Source organism: Myzus persicae, unplaced genomic scaffold, assembly GCF_001856785.1.
Source record: "Myzus persicae strain clone G006 unplaced genomic scaffold, MPER_G0061.0, whole genome shotgun sequence".
Classification (NCBI taxonomy): domain Eukaryota; kingdom Metazoa; phylum Arthropoda; class Insecta; order Hemiptera; family Aphididae; genus Myzus; species Myzus persicae.
In genome coordinates this window covers 260,858-274,700 of record NW_019101980.1, presented here as the reverse complement: position 1 = coordinate 274,700, position 13,843 = coordinate 260,858, and the positions used below count along the sequence as shown (strand labels likewise).

General features: G+C 31.0%; 1 protein-coding gene across 2 annotated transcripts in view; it reads right to left on the bottom strand.

Annotated features, from left to right (window-relative positions):
* LOC111030891 (melatonin receptor type 1A-like) overlaps positions 1-10,102 on the bottom strand; it is a 117,945-nt gene extending 107,843 nt beyond the window's left edge. For both annotated transcript variants that reach the window (XM_022310600.1, XM_022310601.1), the window contains exon 1: positions 9,880-10,102. The gene's annotated coding sequence lies outside the window, so the exon portion shown is untranslated. The remainder of the gene's footprint in view (positions 1-9,879) is intronic.
* Between the last annotated feature and the right edge of the window lie 3,741 nt (positions 10,103-13,843).

Below are 13,843 nucleotides of genomic sequence, written 5' to 3'. Positions count from 1 at the left end.
AGTCGTCTAGTCCCCCTCCCCACAAGTACGTTTTTGAGTGAGGAATATTTTTCACGTTATGTTAACTAGGTATAGCTTAATACGTATCTGCTATTTAAGCGGTTGTATAAATTGGTACCGGTTACGACGATTAACCAAATTTCGATCGCCCTTACCATGTTTGAAAGCGAATTAAATGTTTGTATAACACCGTGGTATAGTAACAAATTATCGGAAGTACTTATAGCCTTATAGGTGTAACCACACGGTATAACAATATTCTATAAGCACATTCTCGTGGATTACGATCGCAGTACAGTGGCGTTGAATATAAGCCAAACAATACAGTGTGTATTTGGTGAGTACACAGTCTTGTGTATTTGATTATAATCGAGTGTAAGGCATTATATTTTGATAGCAAATAATTTGATAAAGTAACACATACTGCCAATCCTGGGAAAATTATTAATAATTTTTAGTTGAGTTAATTTAAATTGATAGAAGATTTTTTAAATAAGTTTAAAGTTAATACAATAATATAGTAAGCTTAATTTTTTTTTACTAACTCAGTTTATTTAAAAATTTTATGGAAGTTTAATTTGACTTAAATAAAGCTTTTTTTTTAAATGTATTATTATAGCCAGTTATATAGCTTCAAATATTAAAGAATACATGCCCATGCAATTTATCATCAATAATAATTGTATTATATTTATTATTTAATTATTTATAAATTAACGAATTGGATATGATTAAGAACAACTCGTTATCTATTAAATTTAAAACATGGAAAAATTAATTAAGTTACTGAAAGTTGAATTTTAAAAAGTTTAGTTAAAAATGTAAAACTAATTGAATTTTTAAGTTAACTTAAGCTCATTAACACGTGCATGCCCAGAATTGCACATTGGTATGGTTAAAGTTGAACGGTTTACGTTACGGGTGAGTGAAATCTCATGGGGTTACACTTGTACGGTAATGGCCGTCGTGCGATTTTCTCTGTGCATTTATCGTTACCCCGTGAGCACGAGGACACTTGAAAATACTATCGAAATACGTAAACGACAACGACAACCAATTGACATTATATCCAAAGATATAATGTCTAGCTGCAAGCTTTCGCAGACGATGAACCTTGCGTCCGCGCAGAGCAGTTTCTCAGATATCACGACCATCACGACCTGACATCACATGCATTATAATATTGGTTTCATAATAATACGACTTTTTTTTATTTTCTCCGGCGCCATCGCGTCGCGTATAAATTAATAACCCCAGACGTTCGCTTATGAATATTATTATCGTTATACCACTATAACGCGTTTACGAGTTCCCCCCGAGAAACCCTCGAAGGTGCCCACGGACACGTTTCCGGTCGAGACGTGCGTGCGGCAGCCGTACGACGACGGAGTTTCAATAGTCTGATCGCTTTGTCGGTGCTATGATAATAATAATTAATTATGCACGCGATAGCGCCACCGCAATAAAATCGTGAACAGCCGCGTATGGCCACCCATCGTAAGTCATCCGATGATAACTGCCTCGAGCCCACGTGTTATTATATTATGCCTACACTGTTGTAATATTGTTGTTGATTGTCATCGATACCTACTGGGTTAAATCGAAATTGCGATGTTTTCACCACAACATTCGGAGTCGTGTTAGATTTGTTTCGCATTCCGCGTGACATTCATTATATTTTATATGGTGCCTAATTAAATTAATTGTATTAATATTATTGTTGCAGTGGAGAGCAAATTGTGCCGACGGTGGTGTATGCTGTCTACTGGCGAGACACAATTCATCATGCTGATATCATACTCGTTCGACGTTGGACATAAGTCCTCAAACGCGTCTACGATAATTCTAAACAATAAATACATCTTCCTTGTGTTACAATATTATTATTTTCAAAATTAATAGCAAAATACAATACATCGTATGGTATATTAATATATTTGAACGTGTCTAGATTACTATACCTACTTAAAATAATATTTTTCCATTTTTCCCCGTACCTACATATATTAATAAAATTTTAATCTGTTACAGCACAAGTTTCAGATAACATTAACTCGATATTATGACTTAAGGGTAATTTAAAACTGTTGATAACTGATACATCAATAATAACATATTATATTACTTTCAACTCGATCCCAGCACCGGACCACTGCACGTCTTGTTTCAAGTCATTTTGGCCACTGTGAAGTGTACCTATATACTTAATACTTAATACTTATGTATATGTGCCTTTTGTACATCAACCCCTGCCAGAGAAACAATCGAGTGGCATGTGTGGGCACAACGATATCGGGTTCGCTGTTCGGCCGTTGGCACGGGGCCCTTTTAATCTGCAGCTCTGTCTCGGCAAAGCGATCCCTTGGGGTCGGGTTGACTATACGATATAATACGGTAAAATCCAATTTGTACGGCGATAATGACTTATATTGTTCAGTATATAATTAAATACCTAAAGTGGAAGTTGTACTTTATCCGTGGCTACATCCTACATATACGGGGTGATTCACCAAGCATGCTCACGCCCTTTTTTCCATTGTACAATGAATTTGTTCAAATTCTGATTTTTTGTCACTTTCAAATATACTTAAAGACAGTATTTTCAGATTCTTAAAATTGTTTTATACTACTCAAGAAGTGCCCTTTGCCGATACAAACTTCTTATTTCAAACGAGAATCCCTATTTTACAGTAAATTTATTTAGTGCATAATTTTTGAAAATTTGTATGTACTTAATTCAAAATTCGAACGAGTAGTTTTTCAGTTATTAAAATATTTTTATTAAGAATATAAGTAAAAAAAAAAAAAAATGGTTTTACGAAAATATAAAATATATATAATATTGGATAGTATTTAGTAAACAGTAAACTTAGACCATTTTTATAAGCTATAATCATTGATAGATTAATATAAATAAGTCAAATTTTCAAAATGTTGTAGCCCCCATATCTACCAGATCTATCATCATGATCCATAGACTTATGATCCTGAATATCTACACAAAGTTAAATAACTCAAAAACTATTTGTTCGAATTTTGATTTTGATACTTCAAAATTTTCAGAAAAAATATAGTAATTTAATAATTTGGATCTATTAAGAAATTTCAAGAATTTGAAAATAGTATAGTTTTTGAGTACCTGTATTTGAAAATTCCAAAAATCAGAATTCGAATAATTCATTATTAAATAAAAAGAAATAGGGGTGAGCGCGCTTGGCGGATCACGCTGTATGTATGTAGCCCAAATAATACTATTTAAACACCGCGGTCAAAAGATCCGATTTCGAGGCGGACTTTCGATAATTATTTGAATTATTATATTACTAGTACCTAAGTGACCGATAAAAATAGGTCGGTACCGTCAATACGTATGATAATTAAACACATAATTCACGCATAAAATAATACTTAATATAGATAACAGCGTTCGTCGATGACACTATTGTTATTTGCTGCAAACGAAATGCTCTTGGCAATGTAATATTAATAAAACAATAATACTGTACATTACACCACGGTTACGTCCACATCATTATTATCATACTTAATACCTCTAGATATAATATTATTGTAATAATAATGCGACAAAGTTTTTATCGTGTTCGCAGTTTGTACGCGCCCGAAGCTGTATAATGACATTAGGCGTATGTACATAATATATGCGTGTCATCACGTCGTTTGTCTAAAAAAAAACAAAAACGCGCTAGACATATATTACACACATATCATTAAACTGTGGATGGTTTTCTCCCTGGAGTTTTTTTATAATATTTATATCCGATCCACTTTGAAAAATTTAAGTAGAAACCCCTGTTTCGATCCCCGAGCAGAAATCCCCGTAGAGTATTTATTATGCTACATGTCATAAATATGGCTGCAAAAGACTGCGTGCATGCAAGTCATTAAATTTTACACGCGGTGCACTTATATATATTATATTTCAAAACGGCATTTGCAAATTTCCATCGCGTTCCACCACCCCCATCAGCGATGAAAGTTTTTTACTGTTATTATTTTTTCAGTATTGAAACATTCTGATCAGTGACTGAGACTGAACGGAGCCACGTCGATTTCATGACGACGTGTGTTTGTCTCTCGTTTTTCTTTTAACCAAAAAAAAAAAAAAATTGATTACATTTACTACAGACTTCCGTTTTTAATGTCGTTTATTCTTGACCCGTTTTTAACTTGTACATTCTAACGTTTCCCTGCCTTTAAGTAAAACGATGAACGGAACTTACATTACGACTCACAAGTTCGAGGATGATAATATAAATTGAACAAGGATTGACCGTTTTTGTGTAAACTTATACACAGTATAACTTATATGTAATATATTCAAACGTCCCAATTATTGTGTAACGTTTAGTAAAAACTGATAGAATTAAAGTATATTATATAGTATAATAGCAAGATAATTATGATGGAGCTGAACAAAGTGAGACAAACGCTAAACATAATAATATTATAATCACGTCTTGTATCCTGAAGTTTTCCAGGGCCAATTTTTTTTCTTTAGGAAAATTATAATTGTTAAAATATTTCCCTTAAAATAACTAACTTAATGATTTCCGTATATTATATATGGCCGTTCCTACCTACATTAATACCAATTAAAATTCTTTCTATAGCCTGGGTATTATATTTTATATACGTACAAAGAATAATCTACTAAACCTACATAATTATAATTTATCCTCGACACCCGTTCAATGGGGTAATAACGTGTACATTTTTTTTATCACGGCATTTCCTTTTTTTCATGTATAAGCACAATAGACTTTTATGTACATTTTCAAGTCAAAAAATTCTAATAGAACAATATTATTGTAATAAAATGTAAATTCTTAAATCAATTCGCTTTATTGGTTGATGTATAATTCAATGTTTACGGATAGTACATTTCACCGTTTTCGCCCATATTGTGTAATGCATTATATTATCTGATATCTATGTTTAATTGAATTCTTTTTTTATATAAAATCGCTATAATCAATCATATGGTAGATAAAAAAGTGATGCTTTTCTGAATTCGATTAGTTACCCGAAATACTCGATTGTATCAAAAGCGAAATATTTTGAATAAGTCTCATTAAAATATCCGTCATTTACAGAGCGTTCACCAGTCACCACGTCTGTCTTCGCGCGTACACATCTCCACCTAATAATGTGCACACATAACCCATCTCAAAGTCCAAGATATAAAACGTTCATAAATATTTGAATATTTAAATGATAATATTATAAGTTCACCTTTTAAAATATTTACATCAACTAAATATGTAAATTAGCCAATATTAATTGATAAAAAAAAGTGAAAAACAGCAAATTTATCCGTTTTAAATTTGAGTGTGAAGAAATAACATAAACTGAACAATAGAACTTTAAATCTGTAATAAGAAAATAATTTTCCAAAATATCAAGTGCAAAATGTATTCACTGAGATACATCTGGTGAAACATCCTGCGGTATGTAGATGGTTTTTGAATTCTCCAAAGATACATGAGGAGTAATTATACAATATTTGTCGTAGTCGACCGTTGACACTATTTACCCTTGGGTATCATGCACACATCAGTTTAAAAAATACACCGTCCTCAGACGGCTTAAAACATTCAATAGGTATACGAATAAAAATAGAATCAAATTATTCAGTGGATAAAATTCCATTTTATTCATTAAAAACTTCAAATCAAAAATTAATACTGTGAGTTATAGTGTTGTTTTTTTTTTTAGATGACCGAAGTGCACCGGTTCATATATGCGTATTGCGTATATACGATTGGATTTATTTGGATTTTATATTTCAAAATATAATTAAATTTGGAAAAGTTAATCGATTCTCTTTGAGTAAAATAATATTTTTATTTAACGACGGAAAGGGAAAAAGTATAGATATTTATGAAACGGAAATATTACTTTTTCGTTCTGAAATAATAACCCATACATTTAAATCAGAAGGATAATTTACCGAAAAATGATTAATGAAAAATTTGTAAAAATATATAATATAAAGGCAGTAGGTACACAATTTATACCATTTGCCATTTATGTAAAAACAAGTAGGTAATAAGTACAATAGTACATTACACTAATTATGATCGTATGGCGAAATACAATAAAATTAATGAATCTAATACATTTTGGCAATATAATTAAACAATCTTGAAACCTGATAAAATATAAACCGGTAAAATACTAGATAATTTCGGTATTTTAAACTTTATAACATAGTCTTACACTCTTACAACAGATCCAAAATGAATCGATATTTTTTGTTTTTAATAATTAAATCACGTCTTAAAATAAACGTTAAATAAACAACGTATAAAATTAAAACAATCACTAGTAATATTTTAAAGTTTTAAAGCGCAGTAAAAAAAAGTTTATCTTGAACTCGTATCTTGCAATAACGTGGGCGAGGGGTTTTTCAGCTTTTTGCAATTATCTAAAAAAAATACTAGATTTTAGTGGCACAATTACTCGAAAACACAGAACAACCAACACTCTATAATTGTTATAAAATGGATAGTAATCATTTAACCTCTCAAAGCCCGTGAAATTGGATCTTATCATTAAAACTAAACGTTATGAAAAAAATGTAATTAATTGCAATTATTGTAATTATATCAATTCTGTAAATAAACTAATGAATTTTCCGAAATGTTCAGATTTAAATTATGAATACTATACTTCCGTCTTTCCAAGAACTCTTCAATCACAATTTATATAGTTAATTTCCGACATTTTGAACATACAAAGACATGAAAGGTGATATTTTCTAACACACATTCAAATTAATAAAATGAAAAACATATTAACGTAGTATAAATTAAATTGTTTTCAACCTTCGTTTACAATCTAAAAATAAATATATATTTTCGAAATTCATGATCAGAAACATTATATACCAAAAAGTAACCAAAATACTAATACTTAATACTATTTAGTTCGATATTTAATCTGGTCTTATATAAATCTATCACAATGGTTATCGTCATCCCTGATTAAAAAATTTTGGTTTCTTGTAAAGTTGTAAATGATGGTACTTTCAAACGTTTACGGAAAAAGTACTTGATGACTATAATAATAGTAATAATAATACTTTTATCGTAATATAACGACTGAAACGTTTTAATTCAACCTTATCGTTAACGTTCTCTGAACTTTTTTCTCGTGGATCACAATTCACAAACCTTCTGCCCATCCTGACGCAATACAATATACCTATATAGTAACATGGCTGTACACTTCAAATTTTACACCAGCGGGCATCAAACTTTTGTTCCTTTCTCTCTTTTTTTTATGATTCACATAATATTATAAATATGTATACATCCATTAAAAAATCTGTTAAAAAATAAATTATGATTTAAGATGGTACATTTTACTGTACGTTATCATGCCTGACTACATCATCTCCATTCAAAACCAACCTTCCCCTACAAGAAAAGAAAAGAATTGTCATCTACATTGCATATTTTAAGTACATAAAAAACTATTAAAGCAAACGTCATTGTTCAGCATGGTGCAATTAAATATAAATACCGGGTATAAGCTTAAAGTCACTATTCATTCAGGACTCAGCATTTGCATACTTGCGAATCCGTAAATGACCAATTTTTTCTTCTAAATTTTGAATTTTCTCAACATCGTTCTAAATGGAACTATAATTATTTATGAATAAACTCTTTGTAGGGTCAAATTTACACTAATAGGCAGATAATACTCATATAACTTTGTGTTAACAATGTCACCTTTTAAAATTAGTAAACATAATTATTAAAAAAATTATAGGACGTTGTCGGTCTTAAAAATATGACTTCAGTGAGTGATGCGTGATGACCGAAATAACAAAATATATTCACTGTACACATAAACGATGACGGAAGCATCCTTTACTGATATTTGATTTTCAGCTTCCCCGTGGGTATATTATCCTTTGAATATATAATGTATTATAACCCATCCTATTATCCATCACGGTAGGTGGATTATTCTACTTTACACCGTGATATTCTTTGCTCGTGAGTTATGTTGATCTTTTAGTGTAAGTGTCTTGTTCAATAATACTCTTTAGAAATATTTAATTGCAGTACATGTATTACAAAAAGTATAACGACTAACGGCATAAATGTTTACAATACAATAGTGTAAGTAATTTTAATGATTATAATTATTTATTGCTTAAATATATTAATTTAAATATTATGTTTTAGTATAAAAAAAAAAAGTTGAAACTCGTTTACTTTTTTTTTTTAATACATATAATATTTCTATAAAACCACTCAATATAGAATTACTTATATGACTAATTAATTGTACCTTTAAGTCCATTAAATAAATTAATAGTAAGGGTAATATATTAAATCAAATCGAATTAGTTTCGTTGTTTGGTGGTCAACAATTAAAATATTATTTTTAAATTCTATTAACCGTACAAAAACTATTATAATGTCATAGGTAATAAAAAAAAACAGTTAAAATTAATTTTAAATAAAATTGTTATTTATTCATTATCATTTATCTCCGTTATAGATGATATGCTTTGAACTATTATTTTGGTGTTCGATAACCGTTATGTTTAAAAATAAATAAATATAAAAGTTGAACTAATGCATGTAATATTATAGTACGTTCGATTTAACATTAAACATTATTTCGGTAATAATAACATGGATTTATGTGGCTATACTGTAGGTACCTAACCTAATGACGTATGGCATATCAGTATAACATATTATTTAGTTTATTGAAAAAATTGTAATTTGACTGAAATAGTTATGTATTAATGTTCATATGTATAAGTGGAAAATAAATAAAATCTGATATTATATCATTTCGGTTTATTGATTAACAGCATAATATTATAAATTACCTGCCAGGTTACACATAATTGAATTGTACACGGTATTACCATAACATGAGTTATTCCATTGTACAGAAAGCCAACGGGGAAGTCTAAAATTGTTTCCATTCCGCACTCTGCAACTCCGCGGTATTACAAACGTCCTTTGGCTATAAAGCCCCTCCTCGCCCTCCCACCGGTTTGTTTCGATTTATAATTGTTGGTTTGAGGGGAAATCTTGCTATTTTTTCTGTATTATTTGAACTGTTCTCTCGGGCGGGCGTAATTGCATTACTGTTACCTGCTGTCACGTTCGTGTATAGCCGTTAGCGTTAGAGACCGCATCTGGACGAGGAGTGTAGATACATAGGTGATATAACAAGTGAAAAATTTAAACGGGATTATATACGTTTATGTTATACAATATATATTTATAACAGGAGTGACTAGGGGAGACGATTCAACAGAAACGTGTTCGAAATACTCCAACGTTCTGTAGATCCCGAAAGGACTATCTGCAAAGGCGCAAATCCTTTTCAAACTCGCATTGTTCGCAGTCGATGATTTGTATAATTACTCGTCTGTTGCAGCAAGAACATACGGTGGCTATATAATGTATATTTTTCTTCTTTTGTCTAGTAGGTATAGTACGCGCTACATCGTCGAATAATCGATCGATAAATAACAATTAATATAAATGTCGGAAATGATCAAACTATCGACGACACGTCAGTTCACTCATTACAATGATCATTTCCGCCGACAAACTTCCACCTGTACACGACCACGTATGGTATACCCATGATATATAATAATATGTGATACGAGGCTCTCGACGATTGCACAATCAAAACGCAAAATATGACACATCGACTAATTCAACTAGTATTTCGCCAACAGACTCTCGATTACCCCTCGGGTATATCCGCATATACATATCCAATATAAATATAGATAGTGATAATAATAATAAAAAGCGACGATAACGATATATAACGATAGTTTACATTTTACACACACCGTATACATACCTCTGTGCACTGTGATGACCGTGCGTATAATATTATGCGCGGATAAAGGCGTACGTTAAGATGATATACCGCGCTACAGGTGTGTCGACCCGGTCGGACGGTTGAGAAAAAAAAATTTGATCGAAATTCAAAATCGGTGCACGTACACTCTATATTTAGTATTTGATAATATTATATGATACGATACGCGTTCGGAACGTCCAGCTCGTGGTGTGGTCGGCTACACTACTGTTTCCCGGGGGTAGTGAACGCCGCGGGTGGAGAGCGGACAGCCACCATCGCCGCCGCCGCCGCCGTTGCCGCGGCGCGCCGGCTAGTCGTGTGGTGTGACGCCTCCGCACACGCTCGTCCCCCCCCCCCCCCCCAACGAAGGGTCTGTTTTTGCGCGGGTAAATGGCTCCCTCGCACCTGCACCCAGGTTACGAGCAATATACCACGACCATGGGTGTACGACGACAATAATAGTATGACGCGTATAATGTTATACCTACCCAGACCTGCAGTATGTGTCATGATATATACATCCGTTATAATGATCATTTGTCAGCAAACAATAATGTTAAAATGCAATTAAAAATCAGAACTCTACACAATTCATTACGTACTCATTAAAATCAAAAAAAAAAAAATGTTTAAAATTAAACATCTTTTTAAAAAAAATATTTTTCCAGGTAAACTTCGATGTCTTAATACCATTTAAGTCAAATCTGTAATATCATAAAGTTGTTGCCTGATTTTGAAAATAGTTAATATGGTATCACAATTTGTTACGAAAATTAATTAGAACTAGACGTCCTTCCAAGTCTTCTATTACTGGACTCTATCTTAGGATATTTATGCTGCAAGTAGTACCAAGTTTACTTCAGTTTTTCGCAAAATTTGACTAAAACTACAGTTTCCCAAAGTTTCCGGTTCTAAGGGCTTCTAGAACTCATGAGCGAACTTATAGCGGCTAAACTATTATTCATAAAACATTTTAAAAAATGTTGTAACAAGTCCAATGTCCGACGCTTTCAAAAACTATGGCAATCATTTTTAAAAGTATTTAAAATATATTTGAATGAATGTATTTGTATCTGTATTTAAGTTTAATTTGAAAAGTATCTTTTACAAAACTGGCTGTATACCGCTGCAAATGTGTCGTCTTAGGTGTAAACGCTTTTATGGTTAATTTATTTTATGATGATAAAATTGACAAAATTACTACTCAAATTTATCGAAATAATAAATATAGATCTAGTCGTTTTCGTTATTAACTATATTATCATCCAATATACACGGCTACATACAGACATACAGATACAGCTTTGTAGAGAAGATAAAATCTTGTAAATAATATATTATTATACAGATTAATCTTTTCTACACAATTTGCATCTTATAAACTAATAAACTAGTTAACTAGAATAATACAAGTGTGAAGTGATTTTTTATCCGTATAGACGTATAGTATAATACAGGTGTATTGGTTTTATTTCGATTTTATTTTTAAAAAATGTCAGAAAATATAAATACGAGGTCGAAATTTCGTCATGAGTGGCAATTATGACAATTCAAAGAAAAATCTTAAAAAAACCACGATGGTTTTTGTCTTCACCGGTAATTATCATGGATAAACTAAAATACTAGATTTAGATAGGTAGTCGATTCTCAATATATTATCACCAGTTGTTGTATTTGTATATCACTTATCCAAAAATAGCAGAGCAAATCCAGTGGAGACGCACCTTTAGGTATTTTCATGGGCGTTTTAGCGACGTTGTAGTTGCGCAGCATTTGTCATAATTTTAAGTTGCACGGCTTTAGTGTTCCCTGGCTGCATAAACATGGTATATTAGTACGATGGCCACACACAATAACAAGTGGTCGGGCCATGCAATGCGCCGATCACAGAACCCGAGGCCACTGTTTAAAAGTTGAAAATATAAAGCGACTTTTTAATACATTGCTTAGATACCTATATTGAATTTATCTACAGTACGCAAATGTTTCTAGTTGTGGCCTGTGGGACGGTCCTGGACAACACGTCCACAACTTTTAATATAATGACAATGAATTTTATTATTGTATTCTACATTTTAAATTCTTAGCGACTTAAAAAACATAAGTGTTTACGAAGTTTTTATGTAGTCTATTGCTCAAACTCAAATGTATTGTTAATATTATAGAAAATAATTATACTTATTACCGACTATATAATATTATATTTATGTGTTATAATATATGTAGTGTTATTTAATAAATATTATACATGCATAGCAAATATTATACGAAAGCAAAAAATCGAGGTAATATTTTAACCCAGATAAATAATATATTAGTTGCAAATCGAGCAAATATTCAATACATGCGCATAGGTTCAAAGTATGCAATATATTATGCAATAATCATCAGACCTTTGTATATTACATGCCAATGTAATGGTAATTGGTGTAGTACTATAGTATATGAACCCAGCAAGATCTTAAAATAATAATTTAATATTTAAATTAATGGTGGAAAGTTTTTCAATTAGGTACCTCTAACACGCAGAACATAAATGCATGCACATTTAGAAACTCAACTTAGCAAATTCGCTTGAAAACTTATTCTGAAACTCCACTAATACATTGGAGAGATCCCGCGAAACACTAAAAACATTATCGAACAGCGAGAGTGATTAATAACTATTATAATAATAAAATAATAGGTATGATGAAATACGTAAAGTTCGAAATTTGAAGGTGTTGTTTTTTAGTTTGCTTGTCGTCGTATCTACTCCGTCATCATATGCGATGATGATTTGTGACAATATAGGATACATTGTATATATAATGCATAAGAGTTTATTGAATAGTATCAAAATTGTATTGTTATTAGCAGTTAATGTATTTAGACACAAAATTAATGGATGTTTGTATTCACAAAACGCTTATTTGATTGTTCAGTGTTAAGTCCGTAAATGATTATATAATATAACTACAGCAGGTGTAATCTGCCAATGCAATGTGTACACTGTACAAGCACACGGTCTTCAAATACAAATTTACGATTCTGAAAATTCGTTCCCATTTACTACGAGAGAGGTGTGCTGCTGTTTTTATCATAAATTGTCCTACGAATTGCTATTTTTATTTGTAAAATATAACATAATATTGTTATTTGTAACAGCGAACGACGTTTTGAACGGAGTTTTTGGGTAAACGACCGGGACAAAAAAATGATAATAATCTTGTTTTAATATTGTTATTTACGGTGCAACAGTTAAGCATACCAAAAATCCGTTCTAAAAAAAGCTTAGGTACCTACAATAATTCAAAACGAAAAGACAGTTGTATACAACGACGTCCACGAAAACACTTCGGAAAAAGTGGAAGCGTTCGGTTCGCTTTTAAACTTGTTTTCGAATGTAATTGGTGAATTAAATCTGATTATTATTGTTTATCTTATTTTTTTTTTCATGCATACAGAACGTGCAAAATCCCATGAATTCCCTTCGCATTAATCCAGCAAAGATTGTTTTTAATCATTTTCATATTTCATTTTACAACAAATAAAATATATACCTAAAAAGCATACCGTACACCAACAACACGAATTTTTTATTATCTAAAATTATAGCGTCATATTATATAACTAGGTATTACCAGAAGTGATATAAGACTATTTATTTTTGATTAAACTTTAATAATGCTAGGTAATAATAATAATATCATGTACGATTTTTGTAATATTTTTTTATTATTTGTCCCGTAGCAAAATATTCTTATGAAAATATCGATACAAATGTGAATTTATAAATTATTGTTGATAATAATATAATAACAAATTTCAAATTTAAATGAATGATAATTGAAAGCAGAAAATTTGTTTTACTCGTCAAGAAATATAGTATCAATTGATATTTTAAAAAGTATAGAAAATCATTACAAGTCAATTATAATTTTAAATCCAAAATAATTATGATTTCATAACAATAAGTGGA